Raw genomic sequence first — 16,914 nt, forward strand, 5'->3', positions numbered from 1 at the left:
TCCCAAACAAATTAAACATACTTATACAACAGTGATTCAAATGTTATATATTCCTTTATATTAGTTATAAACACATTTCCTCAAGACCAAAAGAAGGAATTGGTTAATAATCTGATACATGAAATAAAGTGGGCAAATATATCATTCTGCACTTAATCATTATTCTCTTCGCAGTAAAAAAGTTTGCTACCCAGTGTATTTGTAATATATAAGACAAAAACACAATTGAAGACAGCAACAAAACAGTCATTCTTACACCAGAAGATAAAAGGATACATATGTATATATATTCTTATATATTATTAATATATGTCATATATATATATATATATATATATATACACATATGACTTCATTTGTATGTCTCTAAAATATATCTGGGATATCTTAATAACCCAGATAACCATGATGGTGTGATCACTCACCTAGAGCCAGACATCATGGACTGCGAAGTCAAGTGGGCCTTAGAAAGCATAACTACCAACAAAGCTAATGGAGGTGACGGAATTCCAGCTAAGCTATTTTAAATCCTAAAAGATGCTGCTGTGAAAATGCTGCATTCAATACAGTAGCAAATACAGAAAACTCAGCAGGCCACAGGACTAGAAAAGATCAGTTTCCAATCCAAAGAAGGGCAATGGTGAAGAATGTTCAAATTATTGCACAATTGCACTCATCTCACATGCTAACAAAGTTAATGCTCAAAATTCTGAAAGTCAGGCTTCAACAGTACATGAACCATGAACTTCGATATCTTCAAGCCAATTTAAAAAAGGCAGAGGAACCAGAGATCAAATTGCCAATATCTGCTGGATCACAAAAAAAAGCAAGAGAATTCCAGAAAAACATCTACTTCTGCTTCATTGACTATACTAAAGCTTTTGACTATGTGGATCACAACAAACTGTGGAAAATTCTTCAAAAGATGGGAATATCATACCACCTTACCTGCCTCCTGAGAATTCTGTATGCAGGTCAAGAAGCAACAGTTACAACTGGATATGGAACAATGAACTGGTTCCAAACTGGGAAACGAGTACGTCAAGGCTGTATACTGTCACCCTGCTTATTTAACTTCTATGCCAAGTACATCATGAAAAATGCCAGACTGGATGAAGCACAAGCTGGAACCAAGACAGCAGGGAGAAGTATCAATAACCTTAGATATGCCGATGACACGATCCTTATGGCAGAAAGTGAAGAGGAACTGAAGAGCCTCTTGATGAAAGTGAAAGAAGAGAATGAAAAAGGTGGCTTAAAACTCAACATTCAGAAAGCGAAGATCATGGCATCTGGTCCCATCACTTCATGGCAAATAGATGGGGAAATGATGGAAACAGTCACAAACTTTATTTTCTTGGCCTCCAAAATCACTGCAGATGGTGACTGCAGCCATGAAATTAAAAGACGCTTGCTCCTTGGAAGCAAAGCTCCGACAAACCTAGACAGCATATTAAAAAGCAGAGAAATTACTTTGCGGCCAAAGGTCTATATAGTCAAAGCTTTGGTTTTTCCAGTAGTCATGTATGGATGTGAGAGTTGGACCATAAAGAAGGCTGAGTGCCAAAGAATTGATGCTTTTGAACTGTGGTGTTGGAAAAGACTCTTCAGAATCCCTTGGACTGAAAGGAGATCCAACGAGTCCATCCTAGAGGAAATCAATCCTGAATATTCATTAGGACTGATGCTGAAGCTGAAACTCTAATACTTTGTCCACCTGATGCGAAGAACTGACTCATTAGAAAAGACCCTGATGCTGGGAAAGATAAAAGGCAAGAGAAGGGGGCAAGAGAGGATGAGATGGTTGGATGGCGTCACTGACTAAATTAAAGTCATGAGTTTGAGCAAGCTCTGGGAGATGGTGAAAGACAGGGAAGCCTGGTGTGCTTCAGTCCATGGGGTTAAACTGAGCAACTGAACACCAACAAATGGAGAGGGGGAGAAACTGGGAGACACTGAAGACAGCACACTGTCTTCACTAACCTTTTCCATGGTTTCCAGTTTTGAACATATTATATAATCATGAAAAAAAAAAAAAAACAGTTTTAGGTGGAAGTCTTACTACTCTAACATAGAGGACAGGTCACTCAGCAATGTTTTCAAAATGTTTCTTTCTACTAATTATGCATTAATTTAAAAGGGATTTAACAAAACAATTCTGTTTCTCTATATGGAAAAGTCTTGTGACAACTCAGTACTTGCTGCTTGCATTTTAGGTCACTTCATTCATGTCCAACTCTTTCCAACTCTCTGAACTTTAGGCTCCTGCCTAAAGGCTCTCTGCCAGGCTCCTCTGTCCATGCGATTCTCCCTGCAAGAATACTGGAGTGAGTTGCCAAACCCTCCTCCAGGGGATCTTTCTGACCCAGGGATCAAACCCGCATCTCCTGCGGCTCTTCATTGCAGGTGGATTCTTTACTGCTGAGCCATGATTTCGTACTTGGTATGATACAATAACTACCAAGAGATAAATATTTCATTTTAAAGTACCTGACTGAACCAACTTTAATATTTTGGCAGAGAATAAGCTGTCAAAGGAAAAACAATAGGAAAATGGTAAAAGAGTTAACATAATCATTTAATACAGCATCCTATGCTTATATTGGAGAAGGCAATGGCACCCCACTCCAGTACTCTTGCCTGGAAAATCCCATGGACGGAGGAGTCTAGTTGGCTGCAGTCCGTGGGGTCACTGAGAGTCGGACACCACTGAGCGACTTCACTTTCACTTTTCACTTTCATGCATTGGAGAAGGAAATGGCAACCAACTCCAGTGTTCTTGCCTGGAGAATCCCAGGGACAGAGGAGCCTGGTGGGCTTCCGTCTATGGGGTCGCACAGAGTCAGACACGACTGAAGCGACTTAGCAGCAGCAGCATGCTTATATTTCTTCAAGCTATTAATTTTTAAGTAAGAACCTATGTACCACTCAGCTGCTAAAAGCTGGTTCCCTGGTTGGTAAGTGCTAACAATCAGGAGAATTGGCAAAAAGATTCTGGCCCTCAAAGAGAGATGAGAGGAAAACATCACACTCTGTGATCAGGATGGAAACCTAAGTAGCCACAGAATCTGAGGTTCAACTCATGGGCCAACTTTTATCATTTATTACCAATGATGCCAACAGAGCTGGTAATGTGACAGAGGTGACAGGTCCTTCCTACAGTATTATTACAAATGCCTAATGTCTAATTTCGGAGAAGGCGATGGCACCCCACTCCAGTACTCTTGCCTGGAAAACCCCATGGACGGAGGAGCCTGGTGGGCTGCAGTCCATGGGGTCGCTGAGGGTCGGACACGACTGAAGCGACTTAGCAGCAGCAGCAGCAGCAGCAATGTCTAATTTTATACCATTCAGTATCTTCCATTCAAAACTTAAGTCAATGAGAACACAATCTGTTCTATGGTTAAAACTTTTAAGAGGAAATCCAAGTATCTGGGACTTTTTCACACCTATATAAATTACAGTCAAGGATGCAGAAATACATACTTTGCAAGGAAATACAAATAGTAAGAAGCAGGTCCATGCAATGGTAAGCTCCTCCACAGCTCTTAACCATGACTGATTATCTCTGCACCTCTCACTGTTTGTGGTACAGTTCATAGAACACAGGGCTGCAAAATCAAGTCTAGCAAGGTCTTTTTATTTTATTTAACTGGAGGCTAATTACAATATTTTGATGGCCTCTACCATACATCAACATGAATCAGCCATAGGTAAACATGTGACCCCCTCCCCCCTGAATCCCTCCTGACCTCCCAAGAGGTCTTCTTTTTTTAGGGCAAAGGGCACTGAAGACACCAAAACTACCCCTTGAATTTCAGAATCTTAGATAACTCTCATTCATTCTAGGTCTAGTGTATACCTCAAAAGGTTTTGGATCCCTCAACTCTCCCCAAATGTTATCAGAATAACTACAGGAGGCTGAATAAGGATGCTGAGACACATTTGTGCTGATGAGAACCTAGAGTCTAGGTCTCCAAGGGAGCCAAAAACCACAACAGATCTATAAAGCAGTGCCTCCCAATGGTTTTTTACATTATGGAATATAAAGAACAATTAATGGCTCTACTGCACAGAGAGGTAATCAGACAAGGCCGGCCTTGGCAGACAGTCTCAAACGCTCAAGAGATGAATACGTGTAACCCATCTGTGTTGCACCAGTGTGACTTGATACTGTACTAGTTGAAAGGCTCTGCCCTAGGATCAAATACCCTCAGCATAGTTAGGTTATAGTCAAAACAACAATAAAGGACAGTGCTACAAGACTCACAGATATAAGAGAACAAACTTGTGGTTACCAGCAAGGAGAGGGAAGCGGCCGGGGCAATAAAGGAGCAGAGAAGTAAGAGGTACAAACTGTTAAGTGTAACCTAAGTGACAAGCATATACTGTACTATATGGGGAATACAGCCACTATTTTATAATAACTATAAATGGGACTATAACCTTTTAAAACTGTGAATCACTATACAGTACACCTGTGAGTTACATAATATTGTACAGCAACTATACTCCAATAAAAGAAAATTTTTTAATTTGAAGAAAGTAGTGCTATGAATCAAAGCACCACCAGTATCCATACACTTGAACACATAAATATCTATTGTCACCATTAAAAGCACATTTTCCTATGAAAATTAATTCTTACATATTTACCTCAGATGAAAGACTCCCCAAGGGACACTATTTTAACAAGGTCTCCATAAGAAACACTGTGTTTTAAAAGAGTTTATTTTTGATGGCCCATTTCTTTGTTCTTCCACAAAATTCAGAAATGGTATATTAGCCTCATTACTCTAATATATACAACGCTTTCTGTCTCTAGTGACCTCTGTTTCAGTCATATACAGAGACTGGTTGGGTCTACAGAATTTGATGGGAGAGATGGGAATCCTAGCTGTCAGCCATTCAGAGACCCTGCACTCACATCTACAGGGCTGTTTATGATCCCACTGCCCACAGTCTACAGAGGAACATTCTGGAAGCTGAGTCGACATCCCCAGGATAGGAGATGCAGAGACTGTACATGCACACAATTGCACATTACCCCAAAACTCCTGTTGCCCTTTCATCACTCATATTTCCTTTTCAAAACAGACTGAATATATTAAAATTTCCCACTCTAACCAAAAGCCATGAGGTGACAGGAATTTCAGTAGAGGAAAAGAATGATAGTAATTAAGCCCCTATTATAGTCTGCTCTTCAAACTAGAAAATGACCGTCTCATGCCAGCAAACTCTATTTTCCAAGTTATTGGGATGTAGTTGCAATGTAAATTAATTAAGAGAAGGCTACTCTCATTATCTAGTGGGTGGGGCTGTACACTGCAGGGCAATTTGGCAGAAAATATTAAAAGCCATAAAATGCACATGCCTTTCGCTCTAGCAATTCTAACTCTTGGAAGTCATCCTAAGGTAATAATTAAGGATGCACAAAAGAACATTTATTTATCTGCTGCTTGGAATTACTAAATCTTGGAAGCAAACTAAATGTCCAAAAATAGGATGGTGGTTAAATAAATTATCATAAGGCTGTAAAATAAAATACCATAAAGGGTCATTTAAAGAGATGCAGAAATAGCCCACTGACGTACACAGGTTGGTACTACATATTCTTAAACATAAAAATCAAAATACAAATAGCATCTAAGACATTACTTCATGCCAAGTGTAATGGATAGTATGTAGGTTTACCTTTCTTCCCTGACTTATTTTTCTGTTTTCTACTATTTCTCTGAGTATATAAAGAGTATGCTGTGTTTTGATAAAGGCAAACGTAAAGAGGGAAAACAGTGCAGGAGTTGGTTTTGGGGTTTTTTTTTGCAGTATTCCAGAGAAAAGAAATGAACTAAAAGAGGAAGGGTTAGGAACGGGCTTTAGGGCGAACTCCCGACAAGGGTGACTGTGAAGCTCTGCAATGTGCGGTCAACAGAGGTCACAGAATCTCTTTTCCTTGGGGATTTGTAAGAAAAGGGGGGCCAACTTTCATGTGAGGACAGCTCGAATGCAAGCCTAACCTCTGTGGCCTCTTGTGGCTCCATGTGCAAAAGGATTGAGCCAAAATATGATTTTCACTTGCTGCCACACAAAGTGGTCCATTTCACACACTGCCTCTGATCCTCCACAAGCTTTTCCCCCATTCAAAGGAAGGCAACCCCCAAGATCTTACACCCAGCACGGAAACCCAATGACCTTGAACTTATAGGCCCAGCCACTTGCCAGAACTTTACTCAGAAAACCCAGTAGAATGTTAGTTAACATTCTGCAGCATACAAATGAATTCTGACTTTTCCATGTTAATTTAATTCTAACTTCAGCCACTTACATTGCCAAACTGAGACAAAAAAAAAAAAAAATGATAGCCTTTATTTCAAATCTTATCTGTGTTTACCTCTAAGTTTTATAGAGAAAAACAGAATAAATAATGGTCAAAATAAATGCTAGGATATAGCTGGAGACAAATGAACAAGATCAATTCTGACAAGTTCCTTTGCTATAGAAAAGCCCCTAATTTTGTTTTCTGATAATTTCCTATGAAGACAAATGGGACACTTTCCAAGTCCATAATTAAACATAACTTTGACTTATGGATCAGTCTTCCAGCCCAGTGAAAAGGGTAGAAGGTGGAGAGGTTGACAGCCAAGCGTGTTGAACCAAGAATGCCCAGTTAAAATAGGGTTCGGCTAGTCACCAAATGGAGAAGACTGAGTCAGTGAAGACAGACACAGAAAAGCCAGGATGAGGGATTCAGCCAAGACTGAAATACACAATCCCGTAACACAACTCAAGCAAGGTGGTGTTCAAGGACAGAAGAATGAAGTAAGTAATATGTGAAAGGAAACTTAGGGACCAGTTTGTAAGACAAAATCTGGTAGAGGGAAAAATCCTTCTCCTGAGGCTCTCATGCTTTCTACACAGGATGACCCTTAAACCATGAGCTTTGTCAACAAGGCATCTAAGAGATCTTTCGTTTCTCTAAATATCTGAAGGCTGCAGTACTAAATAAGGTCATGCATCTTTAAGGTATATTATTCTCTGCATCCAATGATTAAGTCTTGTCATTTTTTTCTAATTGGGGTATCATTGCTTTACAATGTTATATTAGTCTCTGCTGCACAACAAAGTGAATCAGCCATATGTATACATGTCTCCCTCCCACTTGGACCTCCCTCTTTCCCCCACCCCCATCCCACTCCTCTAGGTCATCACAGAGCACCAAGCTGCGCTTCCCTGTGATACACAATAGGTTCCTACTAGCTATCTGTTTTCGGAGAAGGCAATGGCACCCCACTCCAGTACTCTTGCCTGGAAAATCCCATGGACGGAGGAGCCTAGTGGGCTGCAGTCCATGGGGTCGCTAAGAGTCGGACACGACTGAGCGACTTCACTTTCATTTTTCACTTTCATGCATTAGAGAAGGAAATGACAACCCACTCCAGTGTTCTTGCCTGGAGAATCCCAGGGACGGGGGAGCCTGGTGGGCTGCCGTCTACAAGATCGCACAGAGTCGGACACGACTGAAGCAACTTAGCAGCAGCAGCAGCAGCTATCTGTTTTACACATGGTAGTGTATATCTGTCAATCCCAATGTATCCTAACCCTTCCCCCACTATCCCACATCCACACATTTTTTCATTTTAATGAAAGAGTGAACAGGACATAAGAGAGACCTATCCCTTTACAATAAGTCTCCTATACACAGTATTCTTGGGCTTCCTCAGTGGCTTCAGCAGTAAAAGAAACTGCCTGGATATTGTGCTCTGGAGAGTTTCATTTTCTGGACAGGGCAAGGGTATATCTCTATTAAGTGCAATTTTAAAAGAGAAAAGTCTAACTATTATTCTTAGGATGGAAATATTCCTAACGTATTTTACATAGAAGGTAAGGGACATAATTTTTTGACGCCTCAGACCAATAATTATGAACCTCAATGACTATGCAATGCTGCACAGAGATAACTTCGGGGCCCACTGAAGTGTGTCTACACTAAATGACCTGAAACTCCGGTGCTTCCTGAGTTCTTGTATCTGCATTTTATACTCTGACAGGTTTTTACTTCTCAACATTATTATTACTTTTTTTAACTAAAAATGAAAGATCCCTCTGCCCTGGGGTGAAATAGAAGGAACATCAGACTAAGAATCAAGCTGATTTACATTATTGTTCTAGGTAAGAGACCTTGGATATGACCCTAAACATCTTTGGGCCTAAGTAAGGGGCTTCCCAGGTAGCACTAGTGGAAAAGAACCCACTTGTCAATGCAGGAGACATAAGAGACTTGGGTTCAATCCCTGGCTCAGGAAGATCCCCTGTAGGAGGGCACAGCAACCCACTCCAGTATTCTTGCCTGGAGAATCCTATGGACAGAGGAGCCTGGCAGGCTATGGTCCACAGGGTCAAAAAGAGTCAGAGGTAATGGGAGCAACTTAGCACACAATGTTTATGCACATTTTCTTCTCTCTGCAGAATTTGCAAATTATGCAAATTTTATGTGTATATTCTTTAAAAAAATAAGTCAGATAAACTTAGCTAGAAAGTAATATAGATACTTAAACATGCAATATGTATCTTTTTACATTCCCGTCTTGGTTTATCTTAGAAGGAATACCGTTTCCTCCTCATTGGTAACATACCTTTTACTCATCCTTAAAGTCCTTATTCAAATATTGGTCTGTAAAGAGTCTTCTGACTCTTCTATAATAGTCATCACAGGCTGCTATTAACGAAACATCATACACTGGTGGGTTAAACAACGGAAATTAATTTCTTCCAGTTTGAGGAGCTGAGAAGTCAAGATCAATGGGCTGGTCTACTTGGTTCCTTATGAGGTATCTCTTGTCTGCTGCAGCTGGCCATCTCCTGTCTGTATCCTCACATAGGAAGAGAGATCTCTCATGTCTCACATCTCTTTTTCTAATAGCATTAATTCATCACAAGGGTTCCACCCTCATGATCTACTTATCCCCTAAAGGCTCCACCTGCAAATGCCATCGCACTGGGGTTAGGTCTTCAACACATGGACTTGGAGGAGACATTTTAGTCCACAGAATCTACGAAACTGAAGTCATTTCCTCTCCAGTTCCCCACTGGGCTGTTAGTTCCTCCTCAGGGCTGAACCATACATATTAATCATCTTTATGATCATACCCCAATCCCCGGCATACTGCTTGAGACTAAGCACATCTATGGAAAGCATTCAGTCCACCTTCCACAGATCCCAGTTAACAGTACACCATTCTAAAAAGCTTCCTCATAGGATTATCATCAAATCTTCCTTTTACTGCAGTAAAGACATACACAGATAGAGAATATATGGCACAGTGGTAAAGAATCTGTCTGCCAATGCAAGAGAGGTGGGTTTGATCCCTTCTCCAAAGGAAGATCCCCTGGAAAAGGGAATGGCAACCTGCTCCAGTAGTCTTGCCTGGAAAATTGCATGGACAGAAGAGCCTGGAGAGTTACAATCCATGGGGTCGTAAAGAGTCGGACAAGACTAAGGGGCTTCCCCCATGGCTCAGTGGGTACAGAATCTGCCTGCAACACAGGAGACACAGAGCCGAGAATTTGATACCTGGGTTGGGAAGATCCCCTGAAAAAGGAACGGGCAACCCATTCCAGTATTCTTGCCTGAAAAATACCAATGGATAGAGGAACCTGGCGGGCCAGTCCAGTGGCTTGCGAAGAGTTGGACACAACAAAGCAAACACACTCACAACTGATCACACACACTAGCTAGGTACACATGTGCATCTCCACTTGTTCATTTTTTCTTCTAATCATAGAGACCTACTTATAGTTTTAGATCACATCTAATCAAGGCTTTAAAAAGTCCATACTGCTTAGTTACAATCAACAAATAACTTGTTGCCAATTGATCACCTGATGTTGATGTTCTGAATCATTGAGTTCTGGGTCCTCAATGTGATGTCTATTTGATGCAATTTATATTATACTGGGTCAGTCCATCCTCCATTGGTCATGCCTTATCTCCTGTGTAGCTCAGTGAGAGAATAAATAAGACGGAATCCAGTGATGAGGATTTAAAGTCACAGTACATTGCCGGTCTCCCTTGGTGGCTCGGCAGTAAAGAATCCACCTGCCAACGCAGGAGACTCAGGTTTGATTCCTGATCTGGGAAGATCCCCTAGAGAAGGAAATGGCATACCCACTCCAGTACTTTTGCCTGGAGAACCCCATGAACAGAGAAGCCTGGTGAGCTACAATCCATGGGGTGGCAGAGTCAGACATGACTTGGCAACTAAAGAACAATATCAACATTGCCAGCTTGTGTGTCTTACTTTTTATCTGTAAAAGGGGTATAACACCATCTACTTCACAAGTTTCTTTTGACTGATCAAATAAGGAAACACAACAGTGTACTTTATAAACCAGAGAGCACTACCAAAGTATTTTTTTTACCATAAGTATTTTTTTTACCATAATATACCTTTGTACCGGAGAAGGCAATGGCACCCCACTCCAGTACTCTTGCCTGGAAAATCCCATGGACGGAGGAGCCCCGTGGGCTGCTGTCTGTGGGGTCGATAAGAGTCGGACACGACTGAGCGACTTCACTTTCACTTTTCACTTTCATGCATTGGAGAAGGAAATGGCAACCCACTCCAGTGTTCTTGCCTGGAGAATCCCAGGGATGGGGGAGCCTGATGGGCTGCCATCTATGGGGTTGCACAGAGTTGGACACGATTGAAGCGACTTAGGCAGCAGCAGCAGCAGCAGCGTACCTTTGTACAACAAAAACTTATTAGACCTCAGCTGTATTAAATGCCTTTACTTTAGATCCAGTATGATTGAACAAGGTGCTCTAAGAGTTCTAATTTCCTTGGATCAATGTCACAGGGGATCTATGTGGGCTTCCTCAAGCCACTCTGGACAGGTTGAGGAATGTTAGTATTTATATGCTTCTGTGTTATAGACAGATGGTTCCAGGTTCCTTCTGGCCATCTTCTGCCAGTTCTAACATATAGCAACTGGCTACAAAGAGGAGCGTTCTAGTGCCACCAACTGCCCACAGACACACCCACTTCCACTCCCTGAGAGGTACCAGACTGCTGGGCAACTTGGCTGCCTGCATATAAAAATGGGGAAACACAGTAGACACATTAGCCAATAAAGCACATACTGGCAGCTGAATCAAATATTTAGGCTCTAAGATGTACCCAAATAAATTGTTTGTGTGTTCTAACAAATGTTTTATTTGGAAAGCATTTCCCAGTACAGCTGCTGTCAAAAGTACCCATTTTTTGTGGGTTAAATCAAGGACTGGAAGTAGCAGAAAGGCATGGCATGTTTTTTAAACAAAATTACATAAGCTGCAAAAAAATATTAATGTCAACTGTGGGAGGGCATCCTTGAAAAACAAAAGCACTGCTAGTGGTTTTCAAAGTTTATACCAATTGCAAATAGTAAAAATTTATAAACATAATTACAAAATGAAAAAGTTATCAGAACTTGGCAAGAGATTTAAAAGATTGTGCTATTTTCAAAAATATGTAATATATCAATAAAAGTAGATGGCAAAAAAGATAAAATCAAGCAGGGAGTCAAGAAGTTAAGCATTATAAATTAAACCCTTCACTTGTCATATCTTTTTAATAAGCCATCAATCACAAAGACATTTAAGGGTTCTTATACAGGAAGTTAATAATTTGGGGGAGAGACATAATGCAATCCAAATACATAGACTTCCTTAGCAAAATAAACTCTGGGACCAAAAGCCAGACAGAGCCTCTGATAAGCTGCCAGACTCTATAAAGACACAATAATATACTACAAAAGCCTGGAGAACTATTGACCCCTATTATTGGGCAATACTGTAATGCATATATAATTCATCTGGGCTACATCACCCTTTTTCAGTTGACTTCCACCTGCATGGTGCTGTGCTCCAAGACAGAAAAAGTTACTAAAGTCTGAACCATGAAGTTGATTCCTTTTAGGCCCCAGATTAAGCTGCTGCATAGCATAGGGAGCTCAGCTTAGGGCTCTGTGATGATCTAGACAGGTGGCTTCAGGGGTGGAGGCAAGGCTCAGGAGGGAGAGGAATATATGTATACATATGGAGAAGGCAATGGCACCCCACTCAAGTACTCTTGCCTGGAAAATCCCATGGACAGGGGAGCCTGGTAGGCTGCAGTCCGTGGGGTCGCTAAGTCAGACATGACTGAGTGACTTCACTTTCACTTTTCACTTTCATGCATTGGAGAAGGAAATGGCATCCCACTCCAGTGTTCTTGCCTGGAGAATCCCAGGGGCGGGGGAGCCTGGTGGGCTGCCGTCTATGGGGTCACACAGAGTCGGACACGACTGAAGAGACTTAGCAGCAGCATGGCTGATTCACATGTTGCACAGCAGAAACTAACACAACATTGTAAAGCAGTTATATTCCAGTAAAAAAAAAAAATAATAAAACATTTTGTGGGCCAAAATTAAAAAAAATAAATGCATGATGAATATTTCTCCTGAGACTGAAAACAGAGAAATGATGGCTAAATAGGTTCCATCACCATCAATTTTTGAGACTTTGTGTATAACTACTGATGACAATGAAAATACTACATTCATGTTGGCAATGTGATCTATGAATAAAGACAGCTAATAAATGTTTTCCTCCTGAACTGAAAGGAGTTTTAGAAGTCTTTTTGCATGTTTGCTAGTTTGCTTCCCACTTACACATTAACTGGTTGCACAACTACACTGACCAAATCAGTCATATTCTTGGTATTATGCAATCAACAAATGTTTATTAAATAAAGTTAAGGGCACAAAAATACTTTCAGGAAAAGAATGATGAAAAAGGAAACTGTAAAATTTTTAAAATACTTTATTCTGACAAAAAAAAAGAGAAAAATTTAATATGCATGAGTATGTAAAAATCACAAAAACCTGTTAAATATAATTATAGCTTGAGAATTTATGACTGTTCTAATACTGAGTTTTGAATGATCAGGATGAAGAAACACTGCCAATACATGAAACATCCCCCATTATTCTGATGCACTTTCATTGTTAATGTGTCTTTAAGGAATTATAGACAGTCTTTAAAATAGTCTTCAAAGTTTAATTCCCTACAATTAATCCAATCAATAACATTATCAGTATGATTAATAATAATCATTTAGAACAGCATGGCGTTCATCAGTCACAGAGAGTCAATCCTTGTGATACATGACAAACAACTTCCTTCTGGGCCATCCCAAAAGGAGGGAAAATATCAGCTGCATTTAAATATAACCATAAAAAACTGCACACAAGGCCTGATTCTTCTTTTTTGGGGGGTAAACTGTGTAAATCTCAGTTTGTTTTTCTCACCTTGTACATCTCAGATTGAATTCACAGTAATCACAGCTACAGTGGAACATCTTCACACATAAATGAAACAAATAACTAGTAGATCGATACAAGGGGACAGACTCTCAGCTAAAACCTTGCCCTAGTGTGACCCAGCACTGGCCTTCTGCACTCTAAAGACTTAATGAATCACCAGGAGAACACTGGAGATTGTCTGGTTTTGCCCATGTAAGAACTGGATTTATGTCAGCACCAAAAAAAAAAAAAGATCATTCTCTTTCCAGGAGATACATACACAGAAGTAAAGACTATGAAGTACAGGACATAATGATTCAATGCAGCTTATGTCCTTATTTTATGAATACTTCCTTGTATGTTGAAACACCAAGAATGACAGAAAACCAGGATGCCGAATGAGTGACTGATTTAAAGTGATATGCACTTTAGAGTAAGCTGTTTCTATGTGGGCAACTGGAAACGGTGCAAGGGGACATATAAAGGAGACATGGGGAAGCCCTTTCAGAATCTCTGAAGATGTTCCGCTCTCGAAAATGCATAACATGATCTTGTTATTTAACACTGCAGAGGCTCTTACTGGCCCCCAAAGTAATCTTAAATACTTCAAATAAGTACTCTGTGGAGAAATTTTCAGTTCATTAATAAATAAAAATCTATGAAACAGGGCTCCTACGTGTCAAGAAGAAAGCCACAGGATGAAACAAAACACCACTGAGCTCCCTAAAGACTAGCTTTGTGCCACTTAGCTGAAAAGTGCAGAAACAGCATGCATGCCTTTATAAGGAAGTTATACCTGTGTGCTCCTTTGAAAGGATTATCACTGTCCACACCTGGCTAAAATGCAGGGAGAACGCCCAGAATATTCAGACACAGCTCACACAGCCACGCCCTTTCCTCCCCCACTTCCCCAGAATAAGGCTAACCCATTCCTCATCTGGAATTACTACAAAGTGAGAGACAGTAACTGATTCTCAATGTGCAGCAACCAAGAAAAATAGGTCTCAACCACAGAAGGAAAGAAGAAAGATTCATCAGCACTGCATCTCAGTCACAGAATATCTGTTCACATGACAAAATGAAGCAAAACAGGAAATATGTAAACATATCTCAGGATTAAGGAAGAATGGGAGAGAGAGAGAAAGGGAAGGGAAGGAAGGGAAAAGTGTTCATTTCTAAAGAAAAGACAACCTGAAAACAAAAAGCTTCCCATTGTATAATAGCAGGATTTTTAAAAATTATTATCATGAACAGGGGCTCAGAGATGAAATGATGAAATAAGAAAAGTTAAAAAGATGCTGCAGAGCCATCAAAACACATTGAAGACCGAAAACGTATCAAATCAGTACTGATAAACCAAATAAAAACACCAAGGGAACGAGAAGATATGGCTAGAAATGAGAAGATAAGGCTACAAAATGAATTACTAGTGTTTTTTTAAAAAAGACTTAATTTAATTCCAGTGAATATATAGAGAAAGACAAATACACTTTTTAATGGAGAAAAGACAGGGGGCATGAAGAAGAACTTGAAAACTGCTTATTTTCTAGAAAAGAGCCCCAAAACTGACTATAAAAATATTTCAAGTAATGATACTACAAATTTCCCATACCAAGCAGGAAAGAGATTGCAATGACAGTTAAAAATTGATACAGAATGATCCAAAAGAATTATATCCTTCAGTCACTGAACTTCAAGATACAGAAAAAACATTCTACAGGTGCTCAGGAAGAAAAGAGCAATTCCCGCACATGGCAGGTGGGGTTGTGGGTGGGGGTGAGGAGGTCAAACTAGACTCACTGTTTTATGGGGAACATTCCCTGCCAGAAGATAAAATAGCAATGTCTACAGATTTCTTAGCGGGATCCCCAAATTTTACAACAAAGCAAAATATCCTTTGAATAGAAAAGAAACATAGTAAAATATGCAAGAAGTCAGGGAATACAGCATCCATGAGTCCTTTATAAAATAAACTATTCAATAATAGGATCCAGCCAAACAAGTTATTGGGCTTCAACTGGTGGCTCAGACAGTAACAAATCCACCTGCAGTGCAGGAGACCTAGGTTCGATTCCTGGGTCAGAAAGATCCCCTGGAGAAGGGCATGGTAACCCACTCCAGTATTCTTGCCTGGAGAATCCCCAAGGACAGAGGAGCCTGGAGGGCTACATACTATGGGGTTGCAAAGAGTGGGACACGACTGAGTGACTAAGCACAACAAACCAAGTTATAAACACGGAAGTATGGCAAAAAGACTACTTGAACACTCAAGTTTTATAAAGCTCTGAGGGAAAGTATAATCCAATTCTTTTATTAAATCAATCTGACATTAGGGTATAAACACATCTGTTTAATGTGCCCGAACATAAAAATATCTTAGGGACTGCAGGGTGTTAAGATATTTTCTTAAAATTACTTGACAATGAAATCTACTTGACCAAGAGATAAATTAAAAGAAACAACTCAGAACAGAAAAGCCATGGGAAAGGACCAGGATGAACATCACACTAATGTAACTGATAAACAGCAAACTGATTTAAATATTTTGCTATATAACCAATGAACTTTTAAGAACACAATACAGATGTTCTACTTTTTCAGAGGCCCAGTAAATAGCTAGCTCTACACAGTCAACAAAATTTGCTAATTGCTCAACTGATTTAATGAAAGGCAACCTTGACACTTAACTGAACTTTTAATTCAAAAACAATCATTATATATTCATTAAATTATTTCATAAATAAAGCAAGCACTTCCATTTAGAAATCTTAAATTCTAATCACCTATGTATCAAGTATGTAATTCGAAAGTAACCATGTAACTCTAAAAATCCTAATAAAAAAAAATTACAGAGAAAGTATGGAAAGACAAAAGCTTATCCCATTTATTCACTGTCAATTTTTTGTTACTATTGGAGGCCTGCTAAAGTAGTTTGTCTAAAATTACCTTGCATCATTTCAACCACTTTTTTTCCCTCTAAACACTACAGTTTAATAATTAATGCACACTTACTTAAATAACTTACAAGTGAAATCAGATGAGTGAATTCAGTGTTAATAAATTTCCTGAAATACAACCTGAATATTTCTTTTAAAAAAGAAACATATTTTCAAAAAGCACCTCAAAAGAATGTCAGTTAATCACATCAAAGGGAAACAATTAAGAATAAAATATACCTACAAACTGTTAACTGTGACCTCATGGGTTAATAAAATAGAGACAGCCACTTTTACAGGTTACACTGGTAGAGCTCATTCAAATACCTTAAACTTGTACTCTAACATTACAATGCATTAGATATTTTATAAAATGGCCCCAACTGACCTTTCTGTTCTGTCCTAAACTATAGCTATTCATTGGTTTCTAAAGTTATGCTCTTCTTTTCTCTGTTTGTATAACTCCTGGTTGAATCTTTCACAATTATTCAACATTAGCCATCATTCTTCAATGATCATCTCACTTGAAGACTCTCTTGTTTTTTTAACAGGTGGCGACTATTGCCTTTAAAAATCCCATCAATGGTTTATATTATCTCACTGGATGTCGTCGTATTTCTGCATCCAAGTCTTTTATACTTGTTTTATATCAATT

Source organism: Bos taurus, chromosome 12 (genome assembly GCF_002263795.3).
Source record: "Bos taurus isolate L1 Dominette 01449 registration number 42190680 breed Hereford chromosome 12, ARS-UCD2.0, whole genome shotgun sequence".
NCBI lineage: Eukaryota > Metazoa > Chordata > Mammalia > Artiodactyla > Bovidae > Bos > Bos taurus.